This window comes from Triticum dicoccoides, chromosome 2B, assembly GCF_002162155.2.
Source record: "Triticum dicoccoides isolate Atlit2015 ecotype Zavitan chromosome 2B, WEW_v2.0, whole genome shotgun sequence".
Lineage (NCBI taxonomy): Eukaryota > Viridiplantae > Streptophyta > Magnoliopsida > Poales > Poaceae > Triticum > Triticum dicoccoides.
In genome coordinates, this window is record NC_041383.1 from 297,895,417 (window position 1) to 297,922,334 (window position 26,918).

General features: G+C 41.9%; 1 long non-coding RNA gene across 1 annotated transcript; it reads left to right on the top strand.

The window, feature by feature from the left end:
• Window positions 1-20,984: 20,984 nt before the first annotated feature.
• LOC119363574 lies at window positions 20,985-24,241 on the top strand. Its single transcript, XR_005174087.1, has 2 exons — window positions 20,985-23,732; window positions 23,808-24,241. It is a non-coding gene; the product is annotated as an uncharacterized LOC119363574 (long non-coding RNA).
• Window positions 24,242-26,918: the final 2,677 nt, after the last annotated feature.

Genomic DNA, 26,918 nt, shown 5'->3' on the forward strand with positions numbered 1-26,918 from the left:
AGTTGCTACCATTCTTGTTTAGTCTTATTCACTTCTATTTTGAAGTTACTAAAAATTTCAGAATTTTTCAGAGGAAAGAAATATGTCCAGGAGAATGTACCAAGGTGGTTCCTCAACCAAGAGAGGACCTAGGCGTGCTATGCGCGAGCAAGACGATGAACCACCAAGGGAAGCAGAAGTGGGGGCTTGTGAATGGCCGTCAGAGGATTTTATGGTCAATGCAGGCATTAAGGATGAATTTGACGCATATGTGTGTAATGCCGATCTTGAGGACTTCATACAAGATAAGTGTCCTCAGTACTACCAATTGACTGATTCATTCATGAGAAGGATTAAATTTTCATCTTCGCGTAATTCTCAGAATGTCCTGTTTGATATTTATGATGAATCTTATACCATGGACCTAGAGGATTTTACTACTGCTTGCAAACTTCCGCAGTGGGGCAATGTTCATGAACCCCACAAATCTGATTATAAAGATTTTCTTACTAGTATCACTGTGGGAGAATCTAGGGATATAGCACAAGCTACCATAGGGAGCATTCATTTTCTTGCTATACATTATTTTGCTCTCTTCATTGGTAGATGCATTAACGGTAAAGATGAAGCATGTCACATGTGTGTCCCTGATCTTTGTGTCCTCAAGAGTGTTGTATTAGGTAATAAAGATTTTAACTTGGGGGCAATAGTCGCACGTAGGTTGCATAATAATGGTATATCTGGAGATTTGTTTGGAGGAATTTATGCGAGCCGTGTTGCTAATTATCTTGGTATATCCCCACATGAGGGTGATATGGTGTTGCCTCCTGCTTATTTAGATTTTGATGCTATGGTCAGGCACCGTTTTCTTGTGAGGAATGAACAATTCCTCCAGTATCGACTAATCTTTGACAAACGTCGCGCTATCCATGTTACTCTCCCAGCTCCTTCCCTTTTTGATTATCAGGCAAAACGAAGATAGGTTGTTACCAGGGAGGAGGCAGCCGAACACGAGGGGAGAGCGGAGGCAGCTCGTCAACATGCCGCAGCTCAGGACGCATTGGCTGCTCCATCTCAGTATGATCACAGTTATAACTCCGGATATCATCCAGGCTATCCTTGGCATTAGACCAACTTAGGCCAAAAGCCTAAGCTTGGGGGAGTACATATTTCTCAGCGACTTTACATTCATGTTCACACACACTATTCTAGTTGTCGGTGCTCATACTCTTTGATTGTATTATCCATGCTAGTTTAAATTTCTTTTTCTAGCTTTCTTCTTGTGTGTTTGATAAGCCTTAAGAAAACCAAAAAAATAGTTAGTTTAATTTCCATACTTGTAAGAGTAATTAAAAAGAAAACCCAAAAAGATTTCTCGTTCTTCTTTTGCTTGTTGGGAGCTTTCCCGTGTAAATAGTTTTATTTTCTTTTCTTTCCTTTGGGGGTCAAGAGTAGAAGACCATATTGAAAATGTTTAGTGGCTCTCATATGCATGATTGTTGATTTAACTTAGAGCCCATATTACCTTGTCTTCTCTCTTGAATTGAATGCTTGCATATTCCAGCTTAGTCCAATGCACGTGCACTATTATTATTATACACACCGTTCGGTCGTGCAAGTGAAAGGCAATAATAATGATATATGATGGACTGATTGAGATGAGAGAAGCTGGTATGAACTCGAACTCTTTTGTTTTTGTAAATATGACGAGTTCATCGTTCCTGATTCAGCTTATTATGAAGTAAACATATTTGCAATGACATTTAGAGATTATAGTTGCTTTGCATGCTTAATTAGCTATGAGTTTATAATGGTTTACCTTGCGTGCCAATATGCTATTAAAATGATTATGATGTGGTATGATGGGATGGTATCCTCCTTTGAATGATTCGAGTGACTTGACTTGGCACATGTTCACGCATGGAGTTGAAAACAAATCAACGTAGCCTTCACGATATTTATGTTCATGGTGGATTATATCCTCATGCTTGCACTTGGTATAAATTAATTTTAATGCATGTTCATGACTGTTGTCGCTCTCTCAGTTGGTCGCTTCCCAGTCTTTTGCAAGCCTTCACCTGTACTAAGCGGGAATACTGCTTGTGCATCCAAATTCCATAAACCCCAAAGTTATTCCATATGAGTCCACCATACCTTCCTATATGTGGTATCTACCTGCCGTTTCAAGTAAATTTGTCTGTGCCAAACTCCAAACCTTCAAATGAAATTCTGTTTTGTATGCTCGAGCAGGTCATGTTTCAACTAGGGTTGTCTGTATCTTCCATGCTAGGTGGGTTATTCTCAAGAGGAGTGGACTCCACTCCTTATTCACGAGAAAATGGCTGGTAACTGGGATGCCCAGTCCCATGATCAAAAATATCAAAGCAAATCAAAATAACTAAACAAAACTCCCCCAGGGTTGTTGCTAGTTGGAGGCACTCGTTGTTTCGAGCAAGCCATGGATTGATGCTTGTTGGTGGTGGGGGAGTATAAACTTTTACCATTCTATTTGGGAACCGCCTATAATGTATGTAGCATGGAAGATATTGCCATCTCATAGTTGTTGCGTTGACAATGAAAGTGTGCCGCTCAAAATGTTATTCATCTCTATTTTAAAATCGAGCTCTGGCACCTTTACAAATCCATGCTTCCCTCTGCGAAGGGCTTATCTATTTAATTTTATGTTGAGTCATCACCTTCTTATTAAAAAGCACCCGCTCGAGAGCACGCTGTCGTTTGCATGTATTACTATTAGTTTATATTGGGTATGACTTGACTAGATCTCTTTTACCATGAATTACAATGTTCAGTCAGTCCTTGATCTTTAAAGGTGCTCTGCATTTATGTTTTGCGGTCTCAGAAAGGGCTAGCGTGATACCATCTTGTTATATCATATTATGATTGTTTTGAGAAAGTGTTGTCATCCGAGTTTTATTATTATTGCTCGCTAGTTGATTATGCCATTGATATGAGTAAACATGAGCCCTAAGTGTTATTGTGAATATGGTTAGTTCATAATTTGCTGAAAACTTGAATGTTAGCTTTACATATTTACAACAACAAGAGCAAATAGAGTTTGTAAAAAAATTTCTTTATCACTTTCAGTTTATCAACTGAATTGCTTGAGGTCAAGCAGAGGTTTAAGCTTGGGGGAGTTGATACGTCTCCAATGTATCTACTTTTCCAAACACTTTTGCCCTTGTTTTGGACTCTAACTTGCATGATTTGAATGAAACTAACCCGGACTGACGCTGTTTTCAGCAGAACTGTCATGGTGTTGTTTATTGTGCAGAAAACAAAAGTTCTCGGAATGACCTGAAAATCCACGGAGATAACTTTTGGAAAATATAAAAAATATTGCTGAAAGAATCAAGGCCAGGGGGCCCATACCCTGTCCACGAGGGTGGGGGGCGCGCCCCCTCCCCCTGGGCGTGCCCCCCTGTCTCGTGGGCCCCCTGATGCTCCACCGACCTCAACTCCAACTCTATATATTCTGTTTCGCGGAGAAAAAAATCAGAGAGAAAGTTTCATCGCGTTTTACGATACGGAGCCGCCGCCAAGCCCTAATCTCTCTCGGGGGGCTGATCTGGAATCCGTTCGGGGCTCCGGAAAGGGGGATTCGTTGTTGTCGTCATCATCAACCATCCTCCACACCAATTTCATGATGATCACCACCGTGCGTGAGTAATTCCATCGTAGGCTTGTTGGACGGTAATGGGTTGGATGAGATTTACCATGTAATCAAGTTAGTTTTGTTAGGGTTTGATCCCTAGTATCCACTATGTTCTGAGATTGATGTTGCTATCACTTTGCTATGCTTAATGCTTGTCACTAGGGCCCGAGTGCCATGATTTCAGATCTGAACCTATTATGTTTTCATGAATATATGTGAGTTCTTGATCCTATCTTGCAAGTCTATAGTCACTGATACGTCCATTTTGCATCATGCTTTTATATCAATATTTATTGCATTATGGGCTGTTATTACACATTATATCTCAATACTTATGGCTATTCTCTCTTATTTTACAAGGTTTACCATGAAGAGGCGGAATGCCGGCAGCTGGAATTCTGGCTGGAAAAGGAGCAAACGTTGCAAACCTATTCTGCACAACTCCAAAACTCCTGAGACTCCACGAAACAACTTTTTGGAATTAATAAGAATTTATGAGCGAAAGAAATAGGCCATGGGTCCACACCCTGTCCAGGAGACAGGGGGCGCCCCCCCCCCCCACCCTAGGACGCGACCCCCTATCTCCTGGGCCCCCTGGCGGGCCTCCGGCGTCCATCTTCTGCTATATCATCACTTTTACCTTGGAAAAAATCATGGGCAAGCTTACGGGACGAAACTCCGCCGCCACGAGGCGGAACCTTGGCGGGATCATACTAGGGCTCTGGCGGAGCTGTTCTCCGGGGACACTTCCCTCCGGGAGGGGGAAATTATCACCAACGATCCTCTCATTGGGAGGGGGTCAATCTCCATCAACATCTTCACCAGCACCATCTCCTCTCAAAACCCTAGTTCATCTCTTGTATCCAATCTTGTATCAAAACCACAAATTGGTACCCGTGGGTTGCTAGTACTGTTGATTACTCCTTGTAGTTGATGCTATTTGGTTTACTTAGTGGAAGATCATATGTTCAGATCCTTTATGCATATTATTACTCCTCTGATTATGAACATGAATATGCTTCCTGAGTAGTTACGTTTGTTCCTTAGGACATGGGTGAAGTCTTGCTATTAGTAGTCATGTGAATTTGGTATTCGTTCAATATTTTGATGAGATGTATGTTGTTTTCCTCTAGTGGTGTTATGTGAACGTTGACTGCATGACACTTCACCATTATTTGAGCCTAGAGGAAGGCATAGGGAAGTAATAAGTAGATGATGGGTTGCTAGAGTGACACAAGCTTAAACCCTAGTTTATGCGTTGCTTCGTTAGGGGTTGATATGGACCCATATGTTTAATGTTGTGGTTAGGTTTACCTTAATACTCCTTTTTGTAGTTGCGGATGCTTGCAATAGGGGTTAATCATAAGTGGGATGCTTGTCCATGTTAGGGAAATACCCAAGTGTCGGTCCACCCACATATCAAATTATCAAAGTACCGAACGCGAATCTTACGATCGTGATGAAAACTAGCTTGACGATAATTCCCAATGTGTCCTCAGGAGCTCTTTCTTCATTATTAGAATTTGTCCAGTCTTATCCTTTGCTACATAAAGGATTGGGCCACCTTGCTGCACTTTATGTACTTTATTTACTTTTTGCTCGTTACTATTTATCTTATCACAAAACTATCTATCACCTACTATTTCAGTGCTTGCAGAGAAAACCTTACTGAAAACTGCTTATCATTTCCTTTTGCTCCTCGTTTGGTTCGACACTCTTACTTATCGAAAGGACTACGATAGATCCCCTATACTTGTGGGTCATCAAGACTCTTTTCTAGCGCCGTTGCCAGGGAGCGTAGCGCTCTTGGTGAGTGGAGCTTGGTAAGGGAACATTTATATAGTGTGCTGAAATTTTCTGTTACTTGTCGCTATGGAAACTAATCCTTTGAGGGGCTTGTTTGGGGTATCTTCACCCCAACCAGAAGAGCAAAGAGATGCTCCTCAACCCACTGAAATTTATGAAAATATCACTTTGAGATTCCTTCGGGTATGATAGAAAAACTGCTAGCTAATCCTTTTGCAGGAGACGAAACGTTGCATCCTGATTTACACCTTATCTTTGTGGATGAAGTTTGTGGATTATTTAAGCTTGTAGGTATTCCCGATGATGTTGTCAAAAGGAAGGTCTTCCCTTTATCTTTGAAGGGATATGCAATGACATGGTATAGGCTATGTGATGATACAAGATATTGGAATTATAAGCGATTGAAGTTGGAATTTCACCACAAGTTCTATCCTATGCATCTTGTTCATCGTGATCATAATTACATATATAATTTCTGGCCTCACGAAGGAGAAAGCATCGCTCAAGCTTGGGGGAGGCTTAAGTCAATGTTGTATTCATTCCCCAATCATGAGCTCTCTCGGGAAATGATTATTCAGAATTTTTATGCTCGGCTTTCTCTTGATCATCGCAACTTGCTCGATACTTCCTGTGCTGGTTCCTACATGTTGAAGACTATTGATTTCAAATGGGACTTATTGGAAAGAATTAAACGCAACTCTGAAGATTGGGGTTCCGACGATGGTAAGGAGTCAGGTATGACACCTAAGTTCGATTGTGTTAAATCTTTTATGGATACTGATGCTTTCCGTGGATTTAGCTCTAAGTATGGACTTGACTCTGAGATAGTAGCTACTTTTTGTGAAACTTTTGCTAGTCACGTTGATCTCCCTAAAGAGAAGTGGTTTAAATATAATCCTCCTGTTGAAGTGAAAGTAGTTGCACCCATTACAGTCGAAGATAAGACTATTGCATATACTGATCCTATTATTCCTACTGCTTACGTCGAAAAACCTCCTTTTCCTGTTAGGATAAAAGATCATGCTAAAGCTTCGACTGTTGTTCATAAGAGTAATACTAGGACTTATACACCTCCTGAGCAAATTAATGTTGAACCTGGTATTGCTATGATTAAAGATCTCTTGGATGAGGACTTAGATGGGCATGTTATCTCTTTCTTGGGTGAAACTGCTAATATTACTAGACCCGATACTAAGACACGTAGACCTGTTGTAGGCACGCCTGTTATTTCTGTTAAAATAGGAGATCATTGTTATCATGGTTTATCTGATATGGGTGCTAGTGCTAGTGCGATACCTTATGATCTTTATAAAGAAATTATGCACGATATTGCACCGGTCGAATTAGAAGACATTGACGTTACTATTAAGCTTGCTAATAGGGATACCATTAAACCCATTGGGATTGTTAGAGATGTTGAAGTTTTGTGCGGGAAGGTTAAATACCCTGCTGATTTTCTTGTTCTTGCTTCCCCACAAGATGATTTTTGTCCCATTATTTTTGGTAGACCCTTCTTGAATACTGCTAGTGCTAAGATTAATTGTAAAAGGAAGGTCGTCACTGTTGGCATCGATGGTATGTCTCATGAGTTTAATCTTGCCAAGTTTAGTAGACAACCTCGTGAAAGGGAACCACCTAGTAAGGATGAAATTATTGGTCTTGCTTCCATTGCTGTTCCTCCGACTAATCCGTTAGAACAATATTTGCTAGACCATGAAAACGATATGTTTATGAAGGAAAAGGAAGAAATAGATGAAGTGTTCCTTAAACAAGAACCTATGCTGAAACATAACCTTCCCGTTGAAATTCTTGGGGATCCCCCTCCACCCAAGGGTGATCCCGTGTTTGAACTCAAACCATCACCTGATAATCTTAAGTATGCTTATCTTGATGAAAAAGAAATATATCCCGTTATTATTAGTGCTAACCTTTCAGAGAAAGAAGAAGAAAGATTATTGAAAACTCTGAAGAAGCACGAAGCTGCTATTGGATATACTCTGGATGATCTTAAGGGCATTAGTCCCACATTATGTCAACACAAAATTTCAATGGAGAAAGATGCCAAACCAGTTAGAGATCCTCAAAGACAATTAAATCCCAAAATGAAGGAAGTGGTAAGAAAGGAGATACTAAAGCTCCTTGAGGCAGGTATTATTTATCCCGTTGCTGATAGTGAATGGGTAAGCCCTGTCCACTGTGTCCCTAAAAAGGGAGGTATTACCGTTGTTCCTAATGATAAAGATGAATTGACCCCGCAAAGAATTATTTCAGGCTATAGGATGCTAATTGATTTCCGTAAGTTAGATAAAGCTACTAAGAAAGATCATTAACCTTTACCTTTTATTGATCAAATGCTCGAAAGGCTATCCAAACACACACATTTTTGCTTTCTAGATGGTTATTCTGGCTTCTCACAGATACCTGTATCAGCGAAGGATCAATCTAAAACTACTTTTACTTGCCCTTTTGGTACTTTTGCTTATAGATGTATGCCTTTTGGTTTATGTAATGCACCTGCTACCTTTCAAAGATGCATGATGGCTATATTTTCTGATTTTTGTGAAAAGATTTGTGAGGTATTCATGAATGGCTTCTTCGTCTATGGATCCTCTTTTGATGATTTTTTGAGCAACCTTGATCGAGTTTTGCAGAGATGCGAAGACATTAGTCTCGTCCTGAATTGGGAAAAGTGTCACTTTATGGTTAATGAAGGCATTGTCTTGGGGAACAAGATCTCCGAGAGAGGTATTGAAGTTGATAAAGCCAAAGTTGATGCTATTGAAAAGATGCCATGTCCCAAGGACATAAAAGGTATGAGAAGTTTCCTTGGTCATGCCGGCTTTTATAGGAGGTTCATTAAGGACTTTTCTAAAATCTCTAGGCCTCTGACTAATTTATTGCAAAAAGATATTCCTTTTGTCTTTGATGATGATTGTGTAGAAGCATTTGAAACACTTAAGAAAGCTTTGATCACTGCACCTATTGTTCAGCCACCTGATTGGAATTTACCTTTTGAAATTATGTGCGATTCTACTGATTATGCTGTAGGTGCTGTTTTAGGGCAAAGAGTCGATAAGAAATTGAATGTTATCCAGTATGCTAGTAAGACTCTTGATACTGCCCAGAAAAAATATTGCTACTACTGAAAAAGAGTTCTTAGCAGTTGTGTTTGCATGTGATAAGTTTAGACCTTATATTGTTGAGTCCAAAGTTACTATTCACACTGATCATGATGTTATTAAATATCTTATGGAAAAGAAAGATGCTAAGCCTGGACTCATTAGATGGGTTCTCTTGCTCCAAGAATTTGACTTGCATATTATTGATAGAAAGGGAGATGAGAACCCCGTTGCAGACAACTTGTCTAGGTTAGAGCATGTTCTTGATGACCCACTGCCTATTAATGATAGTTTTCCTGATGAACAATTAGCGGTTGTCAATGCTTCTCGTACTGCTCCTTGGTATGCTGACTATGCTAATTACATTGTTGCTAAATATATACCGCCTAGTTTCACATACCAGCAAAAGAAAAAGTTCTTTTATCATTTAAGACATTACTTCTGGGATGACCCACACCTTTATAAAGAAGGAGTAGATGGTATTATTAGACGTTGTGTGCCTGAGCACGAACAGGAACAAATCCTACGCAAGTGTCACTCTGAATCCTATGGAGGACACCACGCTGGAGATAGAACTGCACACAAGGTACTACAATCAGGTTTTTATTGGCCTACTCTTTTCAAAGATGCTCGTAAGTTTGTCCTATCTTGTGATGAATGTCAAAGAATAGGTAACATTAGTAGACGTCAAGAAATGCCTATGAATTATTCTCTTGTTAGTGAACCGTTTGATGTTTGGGGCTCTGATTATATGGGACCTTTTCCTGCCTCCAATGGTTATACACATATTCTAGTTACTGTTGATTACGTTACTAAGTGGGTAGAAGCTATTCCAACTAGTAGTGCTGATCATAACACTTCTATTAAAATGCTTAAAGAAGTTATTTTTCCGAGGTTTGGAGTCCCTAGATATCTTATGACTGATGGTGGTTCACACTTTATTCATGGTGCTTTCCATAAGATGCTCGCTAAGTATGATGTCAATCATAGAATCGCATCTCCTTATCACCCGCAGTCTAGTGCTCAAGTAGAGTTGAGCAATAGAGAGCTCAAATTAATTTTGCAAAAGACTGTGAATAGATCTAGAAAGAATTGGTCCAAAAAACTTGATGATGCATTATGGGCCTATAGAACTGCATACAAAAATCCTATGGGTATGTCTCCATTTAAGATGGTTTATGGAAAAGCATGTCATTTACCTCTTGAACTTGAACATAAAGCATATTGGGCTATTAAAGAGCTCAATTATGACTTCAAACTTGCCGGTGAGAAAAGGATATTTTATATTAGCTCACTTGATGAATGGAGAACCCAAGCATATGAGAATGCCAAGCTTTTCAAAGAAAAATTCAAACGTTGGCATGATAAGAGGATACAAAAGCGTGAGTTTAACGTAGGAGATTATGTGTTATTATTCAACTTTCATTTAAGATTTTTTGCAGGAAAAATTCTCTCAAAATGGGAAGGTCCCTACATTATCGAGGAGGTCTATCGTTCTGGTGCTGCAAAAATCAACAACTTCGAAGGCACAAATCCAAGGGTGGTAAATGGTCAAAGAATTAAACATTATATTTTAGGTAATCCTATCAATGTTGAAACTAATATTATTGAAACCATAACCCCTGAGGAATACATAAGAGACACTTTCCAGAATGTTCCAGACTCTAAAAAGGCATAGGTACGTGGTACGGTAAGTAAACCGACTCCAAAACAACTCTAATGGAAATTTTTACCAGTTTTGGATTATTTAAGAATTTTAGGAAGAAAGAAGTAGTCCGAAAGGGACACGATGCTCCCATGAGAGAGGAGCCCCCCCTGTAGGGCGTGCCCCCCTGTCTCGTGGGCACCTCGCGTGCCTCCCGGACTCTGTTTTCTTGTATGTTACGTATTTTGGTCGGTAAAAATTCATTATATATACTCCCGAAGGTTTTGACCACCGTATCACGCAAATATCCTCTGTTTTCATTTTGAGTTGTTCCTGTTACAGATTTGGAACAAGATGTCGTCCCAAGATTCGGAGGGAGAGAGCTACATGGCTGATTATCTCGCAAACCCAAAAGTATATGGGGATGTGTAACAATATGGCTGGACCACAGAGGAAGAAGAAGACTATGATCCAAAGAGGAAGGAGGAGGCAAGCTACGATGAAGAGGACGATCCACTACCTCAACCTGGTGATATGCGTGTGGAGTTCAAGAAGTCAAGCCTCCCTAAGGTTCAATCCATCCCACCATGTTTTTTGCAGGACAGCAAGGCAGCACTATGCAAAAAGATAATGAAACTTGAGCTCGAGAATGAGGATCTGAGGGAGGAAAATTTTAGCCTCAGACGCAAGCTAGAGAAGAAAAATGCAACAACTCCTACTTCACCACCTCCGAAGAAATAATCACATGGGTATGGGCACTCCCCTTGGCAACTGCCAAGCTTTGGGGAGGTGCCCCGGTATCATATCACCATCACACTCCTATCTTTACCGCTTTATTTAGTTCGATCCTTTTAGTAGTATCTTGATCTAGTAGTTTGAAGTTTTTGATATCAAGTAGTTTTCAGTTTTGCTTTGTGATCTCTTTATGTAATCGAGTCAGTGTGCTATCTATAATAAAGATTACTGTTGAGTCAAGGGCTTTGCTTTGTTGCTATGATCTTGAGAAATTAGAAAGAACAAAAGAGTTCATATTGATCTTATGGATAGTGATAACTTCACACATAGAAAGTATGAGGCATAAAAATTGTTGAGAGTTGATGAACGTAGCCTTGGTCATCGTTGCAATTAATAGGAAGTGGTAAGGAAAGAGGGGTTCACATATAAATATATTATCTTGGACATCTTTTATGATTATGAAGCACTCATTAAGTATGACATGCTGAGTTGACGTTGGACAAGGAAGACAACATAATGGTTTATGTTTTCCGACATCTTAGTTAAAGTATATTGTCATTGACCTTCCAAACATGTTGAGCTTGCCTTTCCCCCTCATGCTAGCCAAATTCCTTGCACTAAGTAGAGATACTACTTGTGCTTCCAAATATCCCTAAACCCAGTTTTGCCATGAGAGTCCGCCATACCTACCTATGGATTGAGTAAGATCCTTCAAGTAAGTTGTCATCGGTGCAAGCAATAAAAATTGCTCTCTAAATATGTATGACTTATTAGTGCAGAGAAAATAAACTTTGTATGAACTTGTTGTGGAAGTAATAAAAGCGACGGACTGCATAATAAAGGTCCACATACAAGGGGCAATATAAAGTGACATTCTTTTGCACTAAGATTTTATGCATTAACCCTAAACGCGCATGACAACCTCTGCTTCCCTCTGCAAAGGGCCTATCTTTTACTTTATGTTTTTACTTTTCGCTTGAGTCAAGGTGATCCTCACCTTTCCCTTTTTCAGTTTATCCTTTGGCAAGATCCTCGTGTTTGAAAGATCATGATACATATATCCAATTGGATGTAAGTTGGCATAGACTATTATTGTTGACATCACCTAAAGGTGAATACGTTGGGAGGCAACACAATAAGCCCCTATCTTTCTCAGTGTCGGCTGAAACTCTATAACCACAAGTATTGCGTGAGTGTTAACAATTATAGGAGACTACGAGATAGTTGAGTATGTGAGCTTGCTGAAAAGCTCTATTATTGACTCTTTCCGATGTTGCGATAAATTGCAATTGCTTCAATGACTGAGATTATAGTTTGTTAGTTCCTAATGAAGTTTTTGAACCATACTTGACATTGTGAATTGCTTATTACTTGAACATAGGAAATCATATGACAAAATCCATATATGTTGTTGTTATTAGAATGATCATGATGCCCTCATGTCCATATTTTATTTTTATCGACACCTCTATCTCTAAACATGTGGACATATTTTTCGATTTCGGCTTCCGCTTCAGGACAAACGAGGTCTAAGCTTGGGGGAGTTGATACGTCCATTTTGCATCATGCTTTTATATCAATATTTATTGCATTATGGGCTGTTATTACACATTATATCTCAATATTTATCGCTATTCTCTCTTATTTTACAAGGTTTACCATGAAGAGGGGGAATGCTGGCAGCTGGAATTCTGGCTGGAAAAGTAGCAAACGTTGGAAACCTATTCTGCACAACTCCAAAAGTCTTGAGACTCCACGAAACAATTTTTTAGAATTAATAAGAATTTATGAGCGAAAGAAATAGGCCAGGGGGCCCACACCCTGTCTAGGAGACAGGGGGGCGCCCCCCCTAGGGCGCGACCCCCTATCTCCTGGGCCCCCTGGTGGGCCTCCGGCGTCCATCTTCTGCTATATCATCACTTTTACACTGGAAAAAATCGTGGGCAAGCTTACGGGATGAAACTCCGCTGCCACGAGGCGGAACCTTGGCGGAATCAATCTAGGGCTCTAGTGGAGCTGTTCTGCCCGGGACACTTCCCTCGGGTGGGGGAAATCATCACCAACGTCATCACCAACGATCCTCTCATCGGGAGGGGATCAATCTCCATCAACATCTTCACCAGCACCATCTCCTCTCAAAACCCTAGTTCATCTCTTGTATCCAATCTTGTATCAAAACCACAAATTGGTACCTGTGGGTTGCTAGTAGTGTTGATTACTCCTTGTAGTTGATGCTATTTGGTTTACTTGGTGGAAGATCATATGTTCAGATCCTTTATGCATATTATTACTCCTCTAATTATGAACATGAATATGCTTTGTGAGTAGTTACGTTTGTTCCTGAGGACATGGGTGAAGTCTTGCTATTAGTAGTCATGTGAATTTGGTATTCGTTCAATATTTTGATGAGATGTATGTTGTCTTTCCTCTAGTGGTGTTATGTGAACATCGACTACATGACACTTTGCCATTATTTGGGCCTAGAGGAAGGCATAGGGAAGTAATAAGTAGATGATGGGTTGCTAGAGTGACAGAAGCTTAAACCCTAGTTTATGCGTTGCTTCGTTAGGGGTTGATATGGACCCATATGTTTAATGTTGTGGTTAGGTTTACCTTAATACTCCTTTTTGTAGTTGCGGATGCTTGCAATAGGGGTTAATCATAAGTGGGATGCTTGTCCATGTTAGGGAAGTACCCAAGTATCGGTCCACCCACATATCAAATTATCAAAGTACCGAACGCGAATCTTACGATCGTGATGAAAACTAGCTTGACGATAATTCCCAATGTGTCCTCGGGAGCTCTTTCTTCATTATTAGAATTTGTCCTGGCTTATTCTTTGCTACATAAAGGATTGGGCCACCTTGCTGCACTTTATTTACTTTATTTACTTTTTGCTTGTTACTATTTATCTTATCACGAAACTATCTATGACCTACTATTTCGGTGCTTGCAGAGAAAACCTTACTGAAAACCGCTTATCATTTCCTTCTGCTCCTCGTTGGGTTCGATACTGTTACTTATGGAAAGGACTACGATAGATCCCCTATACTTGTGGGTCATCAGTCACCTATTAGGTGTTATGATCTGACAACCCCGAAGTGACAATAATCGGGATACTTCTCGGTGATGACCGTAGTTTGAGGAGTTCATGTATTCACTATGTGTTAATGCTTTGGTCTGGTTCTCTATTAAAAGGAGGCCTTAATATCCCTTAGTTTCCACTAGGACCCCGCTGCCATGGGAGGGTAGGACAAAAGATGTCATGCAAGTTCTTTTCCCTAAGCACGTATGACTATATTCGGAATACATGCCTACATTACATTGATGGATTTGAGCTAGTTCTATGTCACCCTATGTTATAGTTATTACATGAGGAATCGCATCCGACATAATTATCCATCACTGATCCAATGTCTACGAGCTTTTCACATATTGTGCTTTGCTTATTTACTTTTCCGTTGCTACCGTTACAATCTTTACAAAACTATTATCTTTAGTTTTGCCACTTTTACCATTACTATCATACTACTTTTCTACTAAATACTTTGCTGCAGATACTAAGTTATCCAGGTGTGGTTGAATTGACAACTCAACTGCTAATACTTAAGAATATTCTTTGGCTCCCCTTGTGTCGAATCAATAAATTTGGGTTGAATACTCTACCCTCGAAAGATGTTGCGATCCCCTATATTTGTGGGTTATCAGACCACGAACCCTTCAGCACTTCGTCGGCACGACACTCAGAGGAATGTGGGAATTATTCTTCGGGACACGAAAACAGTGTCGAGATACTACAGAGGACATCGATCTTGACTGCAACCATCCCGATACCTCGGTAAGCACTCGACTCCTGAACACAGCTTAGTTAAATTTCTCATAACAATATACTGAGAAAACCATACTCGGGCAGGCCTGGATAAAGAATGCGGAGAGAATTAGGTGTCTGGCCCCTCTTCCCGAAGACTCAGCTGATCCGGTGTTAACAAGGATGTTGGTTCCGCCACCATATCAAGTGCCGGCGAAGGAAGACAAGGAGGAGAGCAAGAAGGCCCAGGGTGGCCCCCATTCTAGAGGTACGCCAGGCACCTCGTCCGGGAAGATTGGAACTCCCTCTTCCGAAGATAAAGGTGAAGGAGAAACTGACATCCCTTCTCCCCATGGGAAGAAGAGGACCGCCTCCGAAGACTTTAAGATAAAGGCTTCTAAGCGAGGGAAGATATCCCTGTCAGGGGGTTCTAGTTCGGGAGGCGATGTTGTCACGCAGTTCCTCCACAAGGACAAGCCCTTAGCTGAATAGTAAGTGAACAAGGGTGTCTTAAACATATCCCATTCTTTCCTGGTTGCAAGGGTAATATTTAAAATATATGTTTGCAGTCTGGCATGCAGCCTTCCTCAACGGTCCTCCTCCTCGAGGGATCTTCTTCCAGAGATGATGAAGAGCGAGACGCTTCCACAGATCTCCCTGCCCAATGGGGCAGACAACCCCGAGGTGTCGTCCCGGAGGATCTCACCCGATCAACAAGTGGTGCGAGGGACAATGAAGACTAGGCTCGAAGGTGACACTTCGGCCGTCGAGGGCCCGGGGTGTGTGGCCCCTACGGGGACCAACAATAAAGGCCTCGGACTATCCGATTTACAGCCAGAGACGACTCTAAGGTCGAGTAAACATATTCCTTTGAAGGGAGTCTGTACCCCTACAGCTACTTCCAAGGATCCGGAGGCGCCGAATACATTGATGGACATATTGTGGCATGCGCCCATCTCAGATGAACATCGTACCTTGATGGGTACGGTGGTTGAGAGGGTTCTGTCCGTGAAAAGCAGATTGAATGAAGCCTTTACGGGCCTGCTAAGAGGCTTCGAGGTACGTGATGTAATATTTTCAATTGTGCTATAAACGCAAAATGTGCATGTGTATAGATAGTAGCCCCTGAGACTCTGGTTGGCGTCCAAAGGGAGGCGATCAAAGGATCAAGAAAGATATGCCCAGGAAATAATCTGACTAATTGGAACACAGGCTGTTACATCCCTGGTAACTGCCCAAGCTATAGAGGTTGCAGATCTGAAGCAGAAACTTGATGTGGCGAATGATGACATCACGGTTATTAACAGGCGGCTCGACGAGGCGCAAGGTATGTCTTTGGGGCAGTCAGTATATGCTAGTACTATAATATGAGAATGCCGTTGAGAATTGTATACTGAGATATGCATAATTGCAGATAGTGCCGCCGTAGTTGAGACCCTTCGGGCTGAGCTTGCCCAGGCCAAGGAGCAAGCCAGGATGAGTAATGCGGCTGCCGAAAAGGCAGCTGCTGAATTAAAGGCTGAACAGGCTGCTCGGTGCCAGTGCAAGGAGAGAATATCTATTATGGCGCTTGAGCTAAAGAATGCCACTAGCCGATGCGAATTTCTCGAGAAAGATAACAAAACCAGAGTGGCCGATCTTTACAAGGCCTTACAAGAGGTGAGGGAAGCACAGTCCAAGTCTAGAGCGGCTCGGGAGGAGATCCGACAAGCTGGGGAGATCGCGGCTGGTAAGCCCTTCTTATTACAAACTAAATTCGGCGATCCGAAATATGCCCCGCTTAATCAAATGTGGAGTTATCTAGACGCATTTTTGGACTTGCCGAAGAGTGTCTCTGATGCGACGCAGTTTTTCCAAGCGCAAGAAGGACATGCAACGGAAAAGCTTTTCTGGTCGCAATTCAGCATGCCAAAGCGTCTGGTGTTGCTGAACAAACAGATGGCCCAGTGGGCTGAGCTCCACAAGATATCCGGATCTGCCATGAAGGACGTCGTGGTCTGGCTGTGGCCGACTGAGCCAATTCCGAACAGTTATTTTGGTTTGGTGCAGCCACTTGTTGATGTGTGTCGCGTATCGACGCCGTTAAGCGGTCAACATGCATAGAAGCTGCGCAGATGGCCTTTTCCCGCGTCAAGACGTACTGGGCGAAGATGAAGGCCACCGATATTGCAGCGAAAAGTCCACCCGATGGCAAGGACCATCACACACCGGAGCATTATTTTGAGGATGTCCTAGAGGGAGCCCGCCTGATAGAGGGTCAGTGCTCGAAAGATATTATGTTCGAGTGAAATGTACCAAACTTGTAAAAACAATATTATGATATATTAGGGCTATGCTTTTTATACTTTTGCCTAAAAAGTTTTTGGTGCCTCCTGTGCGGCCATTTTTTGTATAATCTGAAAGTTTACTAGTCGTCGGCTTCTACCCCCTCGCATATAACACGGGGGTGTTCAGAAAAGCACTTGGTCACTCTTGATCCAACGTCTTGGTCCATTAAGGAGGTGTCAATGTGGTGAACTAGGCAATCGGACTATAGGGCTTTAACACTTTCACTTAGCCATAGGAGTTTGACGGTGGGTCTACGATATAGCCCCTGGTATGTATGCGGTTATCCGAATATGGTGCGTTTACATACGTGACCACAAGAACGGTCCTTTGTGTAATACAGAAGGAATCGCAAAGATTCTGGTGAGTCATCGAGTGGTTGACCAGCTCTCGTCGCATCATGATAGTCAGTTTTCGGCTTTCTCTATTGAGGTGCTCATCCGGACAAACCAGGACACAATCGCAGTAGTTCTCCCTTTACTACCCTAGCTGATAGAGCGGAACATAAGGTAGTAAGCACAGGACCCGAGCTACCCAAGTATTGACCAAAGACATGATTCGGAGTTGATGCATATAGGGCCAAACTCGTGACGCCAAAGTGTGCTATAAAGCTGTTTGGACTTGTCGGCAACTCATATGTTGCCATATCGAGCCCCTAGCAATATATGCCGAGGTGCGTGCGTGAAATAACCACAGAAGCAAAATTCATTTCTTTGAGAAAAGCGAATACTGAATACGGGTTATGTTGACTAGCATCTGAATGATACGTCAAGTGCGATCTTTATAGATTATAACGCAACTACCAAGGCTTATTTGACATGCCGAGGGTCAAAAGCTGAGAAAAAATGCACTTTACAAGTTCGGAATAAATAGCGCGGTCTACAAAAAACATTTGGACCTCCTGTCGCACGTCTGCGCTACCTTGCCTTGGTTAAAGGACTTCTTAGCAAATATAGTAAACTGTGGTAAAAGATAAAAAATGGTTAGAAAAAGAAAAAGACTATGAGAGTGCGGATAGTGTTATAGGTCCGTCCGCATTGTGCCTCCGCCGGTGACCAGCGTATTTTAAGTGTATAATTATGTTTGCGGGATAGACTTCATGGCTATATGGGGAGGACGGCGGAGGCCGAACTGCTAATCCAGCTCTAAGATTGATTGGTCCTGTCTAATGGAGACCGGCGGCTTGATGGCTAACGAAATGTCCGGCTAGATAAGGCCACTTTATACTTCGGCATCAGTAGCCATAGTATGCTCCTCTATACGGAGGGAGCATTTCATACTTCCATTTATCGTGATGGTGCCGCGTGGACCGGGCATCTTAAGTTGGAGATAGGTGTAATGTGGGACCGCATTAAAGCGAGCAAAAGCGGTATGCCCGAGTAGTGCATGGCAGCTACTGCGGAGCAGGACAATATCGAAGGTCAAGCCTTCGCTTCAAAAGTTGTTCAGCGAGCCGAAAATGACTTCCAATGTAATCGAGCCTGTGCAGTGAGCTTCTATGCCTGATATTGTTCCCTTGAAGGTAGTTGTGGTGGGCCTGATTCTTAAAGTATCAATGCCCATTTTGCGGACAGTGTCTTGGTATAGTAGATTAAGGCTACTGCCGTTGTCCAGAAGGACTTTCATGAGATGGAACCCATTGATAATTGGATCGAGGATGAGAGCTGCCAGACCTTCATGAAGGATACTGGCTGGGTGGTCCTTGCGATCAAAAGTGATCGGGCGAGCCGCCCATTGGCTTAATTTTGGGGCGGCTGGCTCTATGACGCCGGCGTCCCATAGTGTGTGCTTGCAGTCCCCTGTAGGGATGTGCGTCACGTATACCATGTTTACTGTCTTTACTTCGGGGGGAATTGATTCTGACCCCCGATGTTTGGTTGGTGAGTCTCTTCGTCATCGTTGTCACTGGGCGACCCCTTCACCTTATGTTCGGCATTAAGCTTGCCGACTAGTATAAAAACCCAACAGCTCCTGTTGGTGTGATCGGCTGGTTTAACGGGAGTGCCATGAATCTGGAAGGGCTGATCCAGTATATTGTCTAAATTGGATGGTCCGTCTCTGTTTGCCTTGAATGGCCTTTTCGTTGACCGGGTTTGGAACCACTGAATCCGGCGTTAACCGACATGTCTTGCCTTCCTTCATTGTTATTGCGACGCTTGTGTTTATTGTGTCGTGGTTGGTCATTGCCATCTCGAACTTCAGTAGTACCCGGATCATCGATGTTGTTGCTTCTACGAGCAAGCCACATGTCTTCTCCCGTGCAAAAATGGGTCATCAGAGTGGTAAGGGCAGCCACGGATCTTGGTTTTTCTTGACCGAGGTGGCGGGCGAGCCACTCATCTCGGACGCTATGTTTAAAGGTCACGAGGGCTTCAGCGTCTGGACAATTGACAATTTGGTTCTTTTTGATTAAGAACCTCGTCCAGAGCTCCCTGGCAGACTCCTCGGGCTGCTGGATGATGTGACTTAGGTCATCAGCGTCCGGAAGCCGAACATATGTACCTTGGAAGTTATCACGGAATGCATCTTCCAAGTCTTCCCAGCTACCGATGGAGTTCTCAGGGAGGCTGTTCAGCCAGTGCCATGCTGGCCCCTTTAATTTTACTGGGAGGTATTTGATGGTGGGGAGGTAATCACCGCGGCCCAACAGTCCGTCCCATGCTACATAGTCCGGCCGTCCGAGGACCCCTTAATCCAGGACTCCCTCACCCACTTACTATCTGCAATAGGATAAACTATACCTGCCTCCAGAAGCTTTAGTATTTCATTTCCTGCCACTTATGTCATCTTAGGAATTAACCGTTGTTGATGATCAACAACTGGTTTAGCATCAGGCTCCAAATTAATTTGGTGCTGACATAGAGTGGGACTAGTGCCCTTAAGATCATCAAGAGTATATCCAATAGCAGCACGGTGCTTCTTCAGAGTTTTCAATAATTTCATTCATGCTCTGAAAGGTTAGCACTAATAATAACAGGATATATCTTCTTTTCATCAAGATAAGCATATTTTAAAGTATTCGGTAATTGTTTAAGCTCAAACACGGGATCACCCTTGGGTGGAGGAGGATCCCCAAGGATTTCTATAGGCAAATTATGTTTCAAAACAGGACCTTGATTAAAGAATATTTCCTTTAATTCCCTTCGTTCATTAATAAACATATCATTTTTATGGTCTAGCAAATCTAACCTGTAAAGGATGAAGGGGATGCTAGACAGGCTCGCGCCATCCACGTCGACAGGCAGCGCGCGAGGGAAAAAACAAAAGCGAGTGTACAGTGCACAACGGGCATAGAGGGAAAAACAAAGAAAAAGGCTGTATCGCGCGAGGAAAAAAAACAGCGAGCAGGGGTCCCGTGAAAATATCTCCTCTCCCCTCCCCTCCCCTCTCTCCCGTGCTCTCCATCCCCCGATCCCCTCATTCCCTCCCGTCGCACCGCCGCCGGTTCCATGCGGCCTTCTCTCCCTGGCGCTCGAGGCCCCTCCTTCCCTCCCATCGTGCCGCTGGCTCCACGCGGCGGCCGATGCGACCTTCTCTCCCCGGCGCTCGAGATCCCCTCCTTCCCTTCCGTCGCGCCACCGGTTCCACGCGGCACCCGTGCTCTGCCGCTCATCCATGGCTCCATCCATCCTCCTTGTCCGATGGAGTCGACCGGTATCGCTCCGTCTCGAGCTGCTCCAGGAGAGAGAAAGAGGAGAGGGAGGTGTGCCGGCGGACGGGAGAGGGTCACCGGCTGCCGCCGGCCTGCGCGGACGAAGTCGGGCGTGACCTCGCGGTCTATGGCGGCTCAATCTGCTCCTGGATCGGTCGAGGGCCATGCCAAGGTTGTTGATCTGCTGCTCGACCGCGATCCGGAGGCCGTCGTCGAGGACCAGTGGGGAAGCACGGCGAGTCTGCTTTAAACTTTTGCCTATTAAAACTGATGATAATATTGTTATAGCAGATTCCGTCACTTTGAAGCTCATCTTCTTTTCCATTACACGTATGAGATGGTGGTAGTGTGGAATTGATTTTACATCATGTCCTATCACTGTGAAGGATTCCTCGCTTTGGTGTTCAAGTGCCATTACAAACAAGGGCGTTTTTGCTTTTCTACTTCAAAATTGAATGCTAACTTTTTATTGGTAATAAATATGTGTCAGAATAGGAAGTTAGAAACCGGCGTCGAGTTTTGAAGTGGACATATGGCCTCTCAATAAATCAATCGACCTTTCTCTATGGTTGTATACTTGAAGCGCTGCAATTTGAACCGTTATTCCTTCTCTACAATGGACGGGCGCAGCAATGTGCGCCTTGTTTGCCTCATTTTAGAGTGGATGGTGCTTTGCTAATTATAATTCGAAGTGGTCTTTCCCTCTTGTCTGATCTGATTTTGTGGTGAAAACAATAGTGGATTTTGACCCTGGGTGTGTGTGGCTGAATAAAATGGTGTATCAGAACTGAATTTCCATATTATGATGCTAAGGGGACACCTAAATGGATACTGCTCTTAACGAAAAGAAACTTGCATATCATTGACATCTGTTTGCAACACCCGATAGTAGTGTGACACCCAACTAATTTTTGACTAAGCCTCTCTTTGTATATCTAGGATTGCTACTAGAACATGCCGTTCCAAGTTGCAGCTATGATTTTTCTATGCATGAATAGTATTTTTCTTTTAAACGGCAGTGCATGCTGCAGTAGCTGGGATAGATGGTAGCAGCGGTGGTCAAGACGTCAAGTGACAGCGGGCGCACCTGATACCAAGATGCCAAGGTGAGCAACACACAGATTATATCTCCAGTCAACCTGTATCTTCCAGTTTAGAGCTTGTTGCTTCAATCCTCCATCTTCATCCTCCCTCATGTAGCGAAGAATGGAACAACTGACTTTGTTCTTCTTATAGCGTATATACACCTGAAAGTTGATTCAGTTATCGAAGAGTTGCATAAATGCTTCCTTCTTTTGAAAAGGTAAAGTGCATAGGTGTTTTTTCGATAAGCTCACCTGTAAGCAAATGTGGTCTGAAGTGGTTTCCCACTTCCCTAATTTTCTCATTAGTATATCCAAATAAAATAGCATACTGAATGTATAGCTTTATTATTTCATCTACATTGGTAGGAATGGAAATTTTAAATTGGGTTTTCATCGCTGAATTATCGCTTATATTAGAATATTTCTTCCAGCCTTAACACATATGAATTGATTTTTTTACTTTGGATGTCTGTTCTATTTTCGCTATTAGAGAATGGGGATGCCATATGTACACTTGTTTGGTCTTCATGACTGCGCCTTTCTAATTTAATTCTGCATGCAATAATCGAGAATTAGCATCTAGCAGGCATTGATTTCTGTAGTTGTTCTTACTCATTCTTTAGTGTCGCATGTTGATCTTTTTCTTCTACTTTTAGTGTAGGCGCAAGCAATCAATCTTGTTTTAGTTTGATATTTGAATTTTCATGGGTTTAATTGTTTATCCTTGACTATTTTGGTTTTTGGTACTGCTGATCAGGAACTAAGTTGACAAGCATCAATATTTTTATTATAGTAGGATAATATATGTTCCTATACTGTCAGTTTGTATGATTCTAGCTTCTAAACCCAATCTATGTTGCTTCAAAGAGCTTTGAAGTTTTGAATCAAAGTTACAAGCATGTTCAACCATTGGAACTAAATAACCCTGAAATGTCTCATGTAGTTTTCGGAGATCTCATGCGTCTATCTATCTATCTTTACAAGATTCTGAATATCTGCTTTTAAAATTTGTATCATTTGCTGCAAACACTTTAATTCTTAACTATTCACTTTCTAATGCCCTCTGGTAAAAGGAAATACAAATACAAACACTACCTTTACTAAGAGCCTTCCAATGTCAGGAGGAGAATGACATGGACACATGTTAGAAAAACGTCTGAACATGGCTTCACACCTTCATACATTAATGGTATAGAGCAAATGTAGTCTGAATATAATCTTACGTCTCGATACTCCCTTGGGTCAATTTTCTCGCTTTATTTTTGAAATAATTATAATGAAATGAAAGAAAACAAAATACCAAAATACTGCAGATGCACTCATGGGATAAACTCGGAAGCATCAAAAGTAGTCAACAGACGAAATTAGAAAAATAATACAGTTAGACATGCAGGTTAGACTGAAATCTGATTATGCCCAAACATGTCATATGCCATGAGGAGGATGAGTCTGGTTGGGAAGAGCATTGGCGAGAGCAGTCAACCTCCTTCCTTAACTTCTTGGCGCAGCAGCCAGCGAGGACGGCAATGCAGGAGCCGACGCGGATGACGAGGGAGATGATGAGCAACATCTGGCCTCCCCTGCTCGTTTACCCAACCGCCTCCATCCAACTGTGGTGGTCGGATCTCAGATCCTTCCACTGTTTGTGCAGATTCTTCCCTTCATATGTTTCAGCCAAACCAAGACAACTATCTTCTTACCATTGTTGCATGTCAATTGTTACCTTTTAGGTGCCTTCTGCCTTGATTTCTTGGTACTCAAAAAATATATATTTGAATGTTTTTTTTCACAGTGAGAGCAAGTCGCAAGACCAGCTGTCGTCATATGTTTTAGAATTTCCCATGTTGCATGCTCTGCTGCCTGAAATGGTCCCCTCAATCTGTTCTTGGAACAGGATGCCAATATGTAAGTTGATATTGCAAATTGATGGTTTCTGCTCATGTGCTCCAAGGTTGTCAGGTGTGTTTTTTATATCTACAGAAAAGAGAAGGATTATTTGGTGGAGTGACAATAACAACCACATGAATGACCAGTGAAGCTGTAGGCCAAGACAAGCAACTAGGAGAAGGACCTTATAAAGTCATTGAAGAACTTGCCTCCATCTTTTGTTCTCAGGGAAGGACACTTTTGCTGAATGCATGTTACTGTGATGTATTTACCACTACCCCTAAGACACAGTAGACCTACTGCTGGAAGAGGCATGAATCTATGTTATTTGCCACAATGGGTTAGATTAGATCCAGGCAAAGAGACACAAATTAGGCCCATGTCAGTTGGTACGCTGATAAATGTATAATAAACCAGTGTATTCTCATTTTATTCCTGATTAGCATAGAATTTGTAAAAAAACAAGAAGAAAGTGGTACCAACTATAGAAAAGTATTGCCACGTTGATAAGTATTTTTAGAAAATTACTTGGTACTAGTAGAATGCCCGTGCGTTGCCACGGGCCAACAAATGAAATTGTGTAAACAATGCTCATTTTCCTCCCCAGAAACGAGCATATTGTACGCAATGTTCAACCACAACACAAATGCAAGCATATTCTTCTCTCTATTCTTACAAACATGACACACCCCTCTAGCCGCCCTTTCCCATTAAACTTGCCGTTCATCACCTTCTCTGTCCATACATCATTCACCCTCTCAATCTATTGCCCCTTAATTTTGCATGTAGCTTCCATGTCATTGTTTCATTGTCTCGGACGGTACAAAAAAACCCTACCACGTCACCTTCTTCTAGATCTATTCCTAATCCAAGGAAGCTAAATCTAGTTGAATGACCGTGCGTTGCCCTGAAAAATAAAATTATCTATGAAAACACATATCATAATATCATTATATGGAGTTTGTACATCACATGCTTATGACTATGTTTCTCCAAGCATGCATTTCAATTTCCACCCTCACCAAAATATGTACTTACATGTGCTCCTTCAACCACATAAATACGTCTTATCTCCCCCTCCATGAAATTCGCTTTGCATCATTGTGTTGCACATGTGATATTTAAAAACAAGGAAGCGGGTGGTGTCATCAGCATTAGTCATCTACATTTGGCACTCGGGAAGAAGGCACAATTGGCTTCTCTGACCAGATTTGATTCTATCTAGGTGTTACTCTTCTATATTGACGAGTTCTGTCTGTGAAGCGAATTCTAGGCTTCCTCCTGTTCAACACAGGTACCAAATTTGAGATGCAAAACTTTAAGATGTACATGATTTCTTGCACAAATCCTCTTGCCGAATCATGGAGCTTCAAATTTTCTGTGGACAAAATCATCCGAGTGCAGTGTATTGCAATGCTCGAGTAATAAACATATACAACAAACTTTTGAGTCTATGAATTTATGATAGTGAGGAGTATAAACTAAGAAACATAGATTGGAATCTCATGAGGTCAGTACAACTTAAATGAAGTTCCTAAAGAATATAAGTTGAAGATTTCGTAACATATCAGTTGGTATTTCAATGATAGTTGGACCATAAAGTTTGCAAGCTAGTTTCCCTTCTAAGAAGGGCCAAATACATTCCTTATAAACAGCTGGAACTCTATGTCCTTAGTAAGTTTCCCGAAAAAAGCGACACTTGCACCATCATGGATGTCCGAGTACTTCGCATGCTATTTCTCAAATAAGAATGCACTGGTAACTCTGATGTGCGATTCTTGATAGAGCTACCCACATTATATGATATACATTAAACATTTAGGAATTACATACATATCTTCCATGCAACTGGCTATTATATACCGTTCAACCACATACACGTTTCTGACTTTATCAAACTGATAGGCAAAAAAACACAGGATTTAAGATTTATTTGATGGACAAATTTGATATTACCACTACCAAGCGTTATATGCAATTGATATTAATCCCAAACACTGAATATATATCTTTTGATAAAAAGATTGAATTCATAGTTACACACAAGATTCAAGTAGTTGATGATATATAGAGATCAGCAGCGTGCCAAATTTAACTTGGGACTCATGAATTGAAATTCAACAACAAAATATTATATGTAGGAAAATAATTGAACCAAACCTTCATATATACGATGGTTTTGTGAAATGCAACAACAATACACTCGTGACTCATAGCTAAATGCCCGTGCATTGCCACGGAGTTCTAAAAATATATGGAGGTTTCCATGGAGTTATAAATATATGTAGGATTCATAGGTCGGTGTTGACTTGGGCGATAGGATGAGTTAATCGAAAGGAGGTCGGTTATAGGATGGTGTCAAAGAAAACCTAGGTAAAGATGATGCCAAATGCAGTCTGCAACCCATGTCAACCCATGCGCTAGAACTGGATAGCTATCTTCATGGACACAAATATACCATTGTTTGGTTCTATTCTCTTTTAGTTTGTAGAGTAAGAATTTGAATAATTTGAGTATCATTCTATCTCTCAATTGTTGAGAAATTGTGATCAAACCATGCAATGAAGGAACAAAATCAAAAGAAGCTTTCACTTGTGCTTTCTAGCCATTTAAAATAAGCATGTGGCATCAAATTATTTAATGGTGTGTCAGCCAATTCCATGATTTTCTAGAAGAGAGAGGCTCGCACTTCACAATATTCATAATTTCAAGGTATGAAAACCTTGCACACACACCTAAATTCAATAAAATATACGACAAATATATAAACAATTATACAATACACACTTGTGACACTATAAACAAATAACTTCAGTTCATGACAGCCTGATCATCCCAGGCCCAGCTTCCAGGATTTCCACCCCTCCCACCATGTACGGCTCCCCCTCCCACCTCCGTTTTTTGTCTCCCCTCCCCTTTCGCAAAAGAAAACGGTTTTACCCATGCATGTTCACCGCTGGAAATAAGCCTCAACTCATGCATGCACATGCTTTAAAAAAAAGCCGGCCGACCCGAAAAGGAAATCTTGCCCACACACTCCGGAGGTGAGCTCGTCCAATCTTGCCACCACTCCATCTCCCCCGATTGTCGTTCTCCACCTTCCCAGCCCTCGCCACTTCAACTCCCCCATCCATGCACCGCTTTTGTAGGCAGCCCCTGTCATCGCCGCCTTCATCGATGGCCCCCTCGCCACCACCACAGCGT